The following is a 9,834-nucleotide window of genomic DNA, read 5'->3' as shown; positions in this document are numbered from 1 at the left end:
TGTGTCTTATCTCCTCTTCCCATGTTGCCCCGGAGCACAGTGGGCACGCAGGCAGATGGCCAAGCTCGACTTCCTCCGTTGACTGGGTGCACTGGATGATGGTCGGGGAGGGAACACTCCGCTCCAGCCTCAATCCCCCGCCACCTCGCAGAGCTGGTCTCTCGCCCCCACTTGTGGCTTCAGCCTGCCTTCAATCGCCACTACAGGCTCTGTTGTCTGCACTTGCAGCCGGTCCCCAGAGCTTCTCCACTCCACGGTGGGCAGAGGTCCTTGGTACACTGAGGGGCAAGTCTCCTCTCCGCCTGCCCAGTGCACACCCCTCCCCTGTTTCTCCGTGGGGGATCCCGGGTGGGGGGGCGGATGGGTCGCGTCGCACTCCCCACTTCAAGTTATGTCTCCTATGCAGGTGTGTCTCCCCCGTGGCTGCCCATGCATATCTGTAATGTGCAGCTCGCAATGGCGGCAGAGGAGGGGGGGGGGAGTCCCACCGATCCGCACACGCCACTCTTGGATTCCTGCATTAGGGTCTCCCGCTCCACCGGCGTGTCTTCAATCCACCCGTGTGCTCAGCCGTCTCAAACATCAATACCGCTTTGGGTCCCCGCCACACCCTGGTTGTCAAAACTGTCCCGCTGCACAGCTGTATCAGGTCGCATGCAGCGATAGGGAGGGAGCGCTGCCTTTGTGTGCTCTCTGTACCCGAAGGCCCCCCGCATATCTGGTCAGTCCGCTTGCAGTTCGATCTCGTCACCTCCGAGGGCACTCCCTGGTCTTTGCCGCATGGCTCCCCTGCAATGCGGAGGGGGTACCCCTGGCCTCTCCCCCGTCCACTATGCACTCTGCCCTGTACTTCCTGTTTTGTGGGGGGCATCCACCACCGCCCCACTGTCCCCAGGGACCTCTGTACCTTCCGCGGGCTCCCCTTCACTCCGCCGACGCCTCCTGCCCTGTGAGGGTCAGCTTCCACTGCTTCTCCTTCCTCCAGGGAGGCGCTTGCTGAGCCCCGGACCTCCACCTCGCACTGTTCCACCGAGGCCCCGGGGGTGGCCGACAGGCACCGGCAAGACTTCGCAGCCTCCGCCAAACGTCAGGTGACGCAGTGCCATCTACACTCCAGGACACGGTCTTGCGGCCCAGGAGCTTCACCGTCTTCTCGCTTCGTTTTCCTCTGGATTGCCTCTTCCAAAATCACTCGGGAGTTCACCCGCCTGCAGCTCCCCCTTTCCGGGCTCTTTATCTGGGATGTAGGTTCCAGGTTATTGCCAATGATGAAGGATGAATTAAGAATAGTAGCACAACAGGACGGAGCTCAGGGCTCAAGCGGCCATCTCGGTCGCGAGCAAGCTCTGCCCAACAAAGTTCATAGTTCACCTAGTGACAAAAGGGCCATGTTGGAGGAGAACAAGCCATACACATGGATGGTTCTGAAGATGTGAGACACGCACTTAGGGCCAGATGTAGGTAGGCTTTTACCGGGTGGTAACGGCCGAAAACCGGTAAAATCGGCCGTTACCGAGGAAATGAGATGTAGGAGGCCGGAAAATACCGATGTTCTTAAAATCCGAGTCGGAAACATACCGACTCGGTAAGAATGACCCGGTAAAATTACCGTGTCGGAATCTACCGTATACATAAATACCGAGTTCGTATTTTCCGACTCGGTAAATCAGAAACGGTAAAATAAGCCTTGGAGATGTAGGTAAGCCCAAAAATACCGATTCTGCCGAAAAACGGTATTTTTAAGTCGGTATTTACCATGCATTGAAAGCAGGTGGTAACCAAGGGAGGGCTATAAAAAAAGTCCCAAAATGCACCTCAGGACCCATGATGGCGGCTTTCTACATCATAGCAAGACGGCAGAGACTACAGGCAGCAGGACAGAGAGAATGGCTAAGGGAGGAACAAGTGTACAGGCAGAGGATAACACTGTTCCAACTGACAGAGCCTGAAATACTGCAGAGGTACAGGCTACACCCAGACACCATCAAGCAATTGATCAGGGACCTACACCCTCTCCTGGACCACCCAACACCCAGGGCCCATGCCATCCCACCTCATGTCCAGGTGCTATGTAGCTTACACCTGCTGGCCTCAGGGAGCTACCAGAGTGTGATAGCTGTAGTGGGTGGCGTGTCCCAGGGCTGCCTGTCCCGCTTCTTCAGGAGGTTTCTTGACGCCATGATGCAGAGGATGGGGCATTATATTAAATTCCCTGTTACACCGGCAGATTTAGCCAAAACCAAGACTGATTTTTATCAACTGGCACACTTCCCTCACGTGATCGGCTGCATCGATGGCACCCACGTCCCACTCTGTCCACCTGCAGCCACAGAGCACATATACAGGAATCGCAAATCGACGCACTCCATCAACGTCCAGGTCATATGTAATGCAGGTAACCTCATCACTGACATCGTAGCCAAGTTCCCCGGAAGTACCCATGATTCATACATATTCCAGAACAGTGGAATATACACACGCCTACTTGCCGGAGAATTTGGAAATGGATACCTGCTAGGTAAATCACATTGACACACCCTGACACTCACATCAGATCTACGTCTCAAGTACTTGCAATTAATGTCTATCTTTCTCCCCCTAGGCGACAGTGCATATGCCCTGCGGTCCTTCGTGCTCACTCCCTACCTCAACCCATCCACCAGGAGTGAAAGGCGATACAACGTGGCTCACAGATCCACACGAAACGTAGTTGAGCGCACATTTGGACTCCTAAAGAGCAGGTTTCGCTGCCTCCATAAGAGTGGAGGTGCACGGCAGTACACCCCAATCATCTGCTGCAAAATAATAGCGACCTGTGCAATGTTGCATAATCTCGCCACCAAGCAAGGCACTGAGGTGGAGCTCACATTTCATGAGGACATTGATGACGACCCAGAGGTGGCAGAGCCCCAAGCCACAGTGGCAGCAGCAGCTACAGATGGGAGACTGAGACGGGCAGAGGTTACACAACAATATTTCTGAGTGAGTAAAGAGACACAGGCATGAATGTAACTTTGTGTAAGTAGTTTAATAATCACTACGCCACAGCATTGTTAGCTCACATTGGGCTCACTAATACTAACACTCCATGAGTGTGTTGTCACGGTTCACACCACCGTGACTACAGCCTTGGGTGGAGTGCAAAGTCATTGTTTGTGGCCACGGGCCACAGGGCGGGGCTGCTGTGGCTGTGAGCCTATGTCCTCACGCTGGCCTGTCAAACTTCCCCCACGCCTGCCACTCCTCCGTAAGTCATGCACAGGAGTGCTTGCACCACTCCTGCTGGTGGACCCCTCGCTTTCGGCAGCACAAGTGTCGTCTCCAGTGCCAGTCTGATGCGCGAGCACTAGCTCCATGGCAGTGGTCATCCTGGCCATACCTTCACTTAAATTGGTGCAGCACTGCACTATGGCATCCTGCATCGTGACTGACCGTCTGCACAGCAGAGTGGTAGCAGTTGCAAACCTGTTCAGGGCCTTGGTTTGCTGGCGCACATCCACACGGGCCTTGCGTCTCTCCAAATGGTCCCTGTCCAATTTGTCACACAGGACAGTCATGCACTGTGTGATATCTGAAATTCCTGACGCCATGGATTGTATGCCTTCTGCCATGTCCCCTATGCCCTTGCCTACTGCTTCCAGTTTATTGTTAGTTGTGCGTGCGTGCCTCTGAACCCCCATCATTGCTTTTGCCTGCAGGCGCTGCACCTTCACCATGGTGGCCTCCAGTCCGCAGAAGACACCTTGGACTTGCCGCACATCCTCTACCTCCCGTGGCCGTCGCCCTCGGACACTGGCCCGCGTGACTCTGGGACTGGGCTGCTGCTCGGTGTTGCCTCTGTCCTGTGTGTCACCCTCCACCTCCTCCTCCTCCGATGATGTTTGCAGTATTCTGCGAGGGGGCACATCATGGCTCCTGACTCTTCCCAGCACTGGGGATGGTGATGTGGGGGTGGGTGATAGTTCTGCCGCTCCTGTGTCCTGACTACCAAATAGGAGAGGGGAACGTGGATATTCAGCAGTTGCCTCCTCAGGTATCGGGGCAGCCTGCTCTTGGTCCTGCCCTCCGTGAGAAGTGCTAGGTCCGGCTCCTTCCCTCCTCTTCTCTCTGACCTCAGCTGTGCTGCGCTTTGACTCTCCTGTGGACAGACATGGACATTGTGTCAGTAATGTTGTTCACCTGTGTCATGAGATTAAATACACTTCTATTGCACATTTGCCTGTCTCTCATTTGCCTATGCTACTTGTCTGTTGCTCCCCTTGCTGCAATGCACGCTGACTGCTCTGAGGTATCTACACATGACTACATTTCCCAGGATGCATTGCAGGACATTAGTTAAACCTGTTGTGGAGTCTGATTTATCCTGTGAGGGGAATAGGTAAAAGGGTAAATGATATTGTTCCTGCATCTTACCTGCTTTCTTTGCTCCTCTTGCTGAGCTGTCTGCGTCTCCTATTCCGTGTATACATTCCTTCTCAAGGGTTGTAGCGACCATCTCCTCAATGTCGGTGAGTCTGGGGGCTCTGTTTCTTCCGCCTCCTGTAGCAGCACTTTCCTTGCGGTGGGCAGCAAGCTTTTTTTTGGTGATTATGCGGATGTCATACCACCGTTTTTTTAGGTCTTCAAGGTCACGGTGGGTGACACCAATGGCATTTACCTTGCCTTGTATGTCCAACCAGGTGCTGCGCTTGATTGATTCAGCAACATGCAGAGTTTGCTTTCCAAATATTTTCCCATAATGTCTGACAACCTCCGAAATCAGCACCTGCAGTTCCTCCTGGCTGAACTTCTGCTTCCTTTTGCGCTCAGCAGCTTCTCTCTGTGCCTCCTGGCTCTCCATCTTGCTGTGTAGTTTGTGTCAGGAAAGGCTGCTCCACACTCTGTCCTCCTGCTCTCCTGACTGTTTGTTTCTGCACCTGCATGGGCGTGGCCTGTCCCAGGTACTGGGGTGTGGTGCTTGGATCTGATTGGTTAGTTCCCCTGTGGCTTGGAATTTGGGTGTGGTTGAAGTACCTGATTGGTTCACAGGCACACATGTTTGTCAGTTTCAAATTCTTCGGCGGATAGTTCCGACACGGTAAATACCGGGTCGGTTTTTCCCGACTCGGTATTTTCCGGGTCGGAAGTTGCCATTCATTCCTATGGGCCATGGCACCGGTGGATCGGTTTTGGTTTTTCCGTCTCGGATTTTACCGTGTAGGTATATTCCGAGTCGGTAAATACCGTTTCCGAGTACCGACAGGTTCCGAGTCGGTATTTTATACCGTCATTGTTACCTACATCTCATTTTCCTCCTCGGTAATACCGAGTCGGTATGACTCGGTATTTAAGAGGTCGGTAAATATTATTTACCTACATCTGGCCCTATGTGAGAAGCAGCATATACCTTAAGATCTTCATTAGGAAATTATTGTGTGGTTTGCCGCTTTTTCAGGAACTCTGTGAATTACCTTGAATGTCCATGGTCCTGTACTGTTCCCTATTTTGGAACGGTTTTATGTTTAAAATTGACAAATCAAGAGCTTAACACCAGCCTTGGGACTAACGAATACTACAACCCACAGAGCCGCATTAAACCAACGAGCAAACTAAAAAGTTGTTATTAACCTTTCATTGTAAGGGTGAGTACTGAATAATTGATAGGAATTTTTCAATTTGCGCCTTATGCCACTTTGTGAATCAGAAATCGGTAGACTACCAGCGCATTGTGTAATTTTTTTGACTAAATAAATATTTTGGCTTTAAGCCAATGTTTGGTTTTATATTGACAAGGGACCAGTAACTACCCCAACAATAATGTTTTACAAAACCATAACAAAGTAAGAACTGACAAAGCCACAAGGCTTGCGGTTAATGGCAGGCTTATAGGCATTGCCAATGCTTGTTAATATGGTTTGCATGGTTTCTTGTCTGCATTTCCCACAATTCCTCAACCTTTTCATTGTCCTGTTCCTATTTTCTTGGCTTATGATGCCACATTCCAACACAAGATCATCAAAAAATCTGGGGCTAGATGTAGGTAATTCCCATTTACAGACTCTTAAATACCGAATTTTACCGATTCGGTATTTATGAGTCTGTAAATGGGAAGGGGGCAGATGTAGGTAATTTTAAAATCTGAATTACCGAATCTGTAAAATTCGGTATTTACCGATTCTGTAAATACAGAATCGGTATTTCCCATTGATTCCTATGGGCTTTGAAGCCCATAGGAATCAATGGGAAATACCGAATCTGTATTTACAGATTCGGTAAATACCGAATCCTGCAAGGGTGCAGGGGGTGTCACTTTGACACCCTCTAGCACCCCAAGTACAGGCTTGTGTGCCATGTGGCACACATACATGCCCTAAGGGCATGTCTGTGTGTCACATTGCACAGGTGTGCATGTACACCTGAATTCGGTATTTTACCACACATACCACACAATCTAAAATACCGACTCTTAAGGGCCTGTGGCACTGTAAAGTGTGCCACCTACATTTGTGATTACAGCATTGGTATATTTACCGATTCGGTAATTTACCGAATCGGTAATTTTACCGAATCGGTAAATATGCCGATTCTGTAATTTTAAGCCCCCTACATCTGAAAACCCTAATACCGGTCGGAAACGGCCGAAATCGACCGTTTCCGACCGGTATTAGGGCTCCTACATCTGGCCCCTGGTGATGAAGGAACACATTTCTAAAAGTATTTTACCTCTTCGATTACATTAATTAATCATAGGTACTTTCACTTACTTCTAGCATATTTATTTAGAATATTTTAATCAGGGTCACAATTAACTCCTTCCACATGATATGTAAATTTTGTTTAGTGTTGCACATAACATTTGTATTGTATCCCAACACTAGATCACTAGCGCGGCCCTAGTGCAAGGAAGGAAATGGAGCCCCCGCTGGTGTCTGACTGTTAAAACACAGCAATAATCAGGGTTCAGTGCCCCCTTACCCCAGGTATTAGGGCTCCGGTGCCAATGCACCTGCTGAACCAATGGAAATGACAACCCTGTATTAAATGCAAGATGTACAAGTTGTAAATGAAATTCGTTGGTTTATTGTCAGGAAATACAGTTGAAGCACAGCACATCAGTTAACATCCAGGTATCTTCTCTCTAACCGTAATACATGGAATCTGGAACCCAGGATGTAAGATGCAGGCACGCATCATACATTCCAGGTGTCAGATCCATGTAAAACAGTAAACATAGAAAACATAAAGGAAAAGGAATAAAGGAATGTAACACATCTTACCCCTAAACAAAAGTACATTAATCCAAATATCTTACCCCTAAACAAAAGTACATTAATCCAAATATCTGCTAGGAACTTTCTTTTGTCTATTGCAAACTTTGACTCTAGAAGCAACAGATAAATCATTTTGAACCAAACTCTGAGAACATTTAGAGAAATCAATATTTGGTCCACATAGGCTATTTCCAGGAACAGCAGTTGAAGAATTATGTACATTTTCTAAATTACTACATCTTGCCACTCTACGAACATTCCACACTCTACCATCCTGCGTGACCACACTACTTTTAAAAATGTTGACTACTTTGATGGAAGGGAAGAACTTAGAAAAACCTTTAACAAGAAAACCAGGTTTTTTTATACGCACCCATTCCCCCACCACAAATTCATTAACCTTGGATCTCATCCTGGAATCAAACAAAGTCTTCATTTTCCGTTGTTTGTCTTCAACACGTTTGGCCACACACGCAAGATCCACAACAGAATCATTTTTGTCAAGTTTTTTAATCCACCAGGGACACATATCAGAAGACGGCTCTTTTGCTTTAAGCAGCTTGAAAGGACTGACACCAGTAACAGAGTGAGGTGTAATGCGATATGTCCATAACCTTTTCCTTACCACATCCAACCACCCATCATCAGAGGAATGCATACCATTAATACAATCTTTAAGAACACGATTAAAACGTTCAACCTGGCCATTTTCCCTGGGTTCATACAAGGACGTAGTATAATGTTTAATACCACAACCGCTTAGAAACTTCTCAACATCAGCAGAAATAAGTTGAGCACCATTGTCCGTAACAAATGTTTCTGGAAAACCCTCCCTCGCAAACACTTCTTTTAAGAAAAGAACAACAGCTTGAGAAGAAACCGTGCTAACAAATTTCACCTCAGGCCATTTCGAGTGGTAATCCACTAGGACCAAAGCATAACGAGCATTGCAAGGTAACTGTTTGAAAGGGCCAGATATGTCAAATGCCACCTTCTGCCAAGGAAAATTTGGCCAACTCACAGGCTTGAGGGGGGCAGAAGTCAAATGAAGCATTTTATCACTATTGATGCAGTGCGAACAATCCCTTACTAGCCTGTCGACCATCTTGTCAACGCCAGGCCACCAGAAGTTTTCTCTAATAAGGCGTTTCATTGAAGACATGCCAATATGACCCTGATGAGAGAGTAGCAAAATCTTCTTCTGTAGCGACTGGGGAGGGATCAATTTGCCAGCCTTAAACAACAGACCACTAAACTCTTCAATCTCAGATGACACCTGACAATATGATGCTTAGTCAGCTGAGATACCTCTATTGGCTGGCCAACCTCTTCTTACATCTTACAAAATCAAAAATCTGTTGACAAACTAGATCCTTACTTAATTCCGCAAACCATTCTTCTTCACTTAAAGTAAGAAATTCCTCAGAAACACAATCACCTATAGAAGCCACAACATCAACTTCGTCATCCACACTATGAACATTGTCACACGGAAATCTCGACAGAAAGTCAGCCGTGACATTCCTCTTACCAGGAACATACACAATGTCAAAGTCATATTCTTGAAGACGTGAAGACAAACGAGCTATACGCGCTGTAGAATTCCATCCACCACCAGGAGACAGGATCCCTACCAATGGTTTATGATCTGTCCTCAGCGTAAACCGATTGCCCCACACATAATTCCTGAAGTGCTCAACAGCCCAAATGCAGGCAAGAAGCTCCTTTTCTATAACAGAGTATCTTCTTTCTGTAGATGACAAAGTCCTTGAAGAAAACGCAACACACCTTTCATCCTTACCCGATGACTGACTCAAAACACCACCAATGCCATACAAACTAGCGTCAACAGTAATGATACATTTCTTATTAACACTGTAAGATTTTAATGTAGGTGCACTAACAATCTCCTCCTTAATCTGCTTAAAAGCCTGTTCCTGTCTCTCCGTCCAAATGAACTCAGCAGAACTCCTTGTTAACTCCCTAAGAGGCTCCATTTTGCTAGCAAAATTCTGAATGAACTTGCTATAGTATTCACATAATCCCGCAAACGAGAGTAGTTTTTCCTTGTTATCTGGAGAGGGGGCTTTCACAATTGCATCCACAAGGTTCTTTTTAGGTACAACACCCTCTCCTGAAAGAGAATGTCCTAAGTACTCTACAGTTTTGCAAAAAAACTTGCACTTACTGGCCTTAATAGTCAAACCATACTTCTCCAACCTGGAACACACTTCATTAAGATGAACATCATGTTCTGCAACATTTTTAGAAAAAACAAGTATGTCATCCTGGAAACACTTAACGAAAACACCTAAATCCTTAAATATGTGGTACATTGCCCTTTGAAAGACCGAAGCGGCTGAAGCCAAACCGAATGGCATTCTCTTAAACTGAAATAACCCATGATGAGTGATAAAAGCTGTAAATTGCTTAGAGTCTTCCGTGAGTTTGATCTGATGATATGCAGATCGGAGATCTAGTGTAGAAAATACGCATGCCCCATCCAACATACACAACATTTCATTGATGTTAGGTAACGGGTGACAGTCTGTAACCAAACACTTGTTCAGGGCTCTCAGGTCCA

At 47.5% G+C, this 9,834-nt stretch overlaps 1 long non-coding RNA gene across 1 annotated transcript; it reads left to right on the top strand.

Annotated features, from left to right (window-relative positions):
* The first annotated feature begins 2,677 nt into the window (after positions 1-2,677).
* On the top strand, positions 2,678-4,212 carry LOC144770777 (uncharacterized). Its single transcript, XR_013599030.1, has 2 exons — positions 2,678-2,982; positions 3,699-4,212. It is a non-coding gene; the product is annotated as an uncharacterized LOC144770777 (long non-coding RNA).
* Positions 4,213-9,834: the final 5,622 nt, after the last annotated feature.

Source organism: Lissotriton helveticus, chromosome 1_1, assembly GCF_964261635.1.
Source record: "Lissotriton helveticus chromosome 1_1, aLisHel1.1, whole genome shotgun sequence".
Classification (NCBI taxonomy): Eukaryota; Metazoa; Chordata; class Amphibia; order Caudata; family Salamandridae; genus Lissotriton; species Lissotriton helveticus.
The sequence above is the reverse complement of the archived record's forward strand: the minus strand, read 5'-3'. Positions and strand labels throughout refer to the sequence as shown.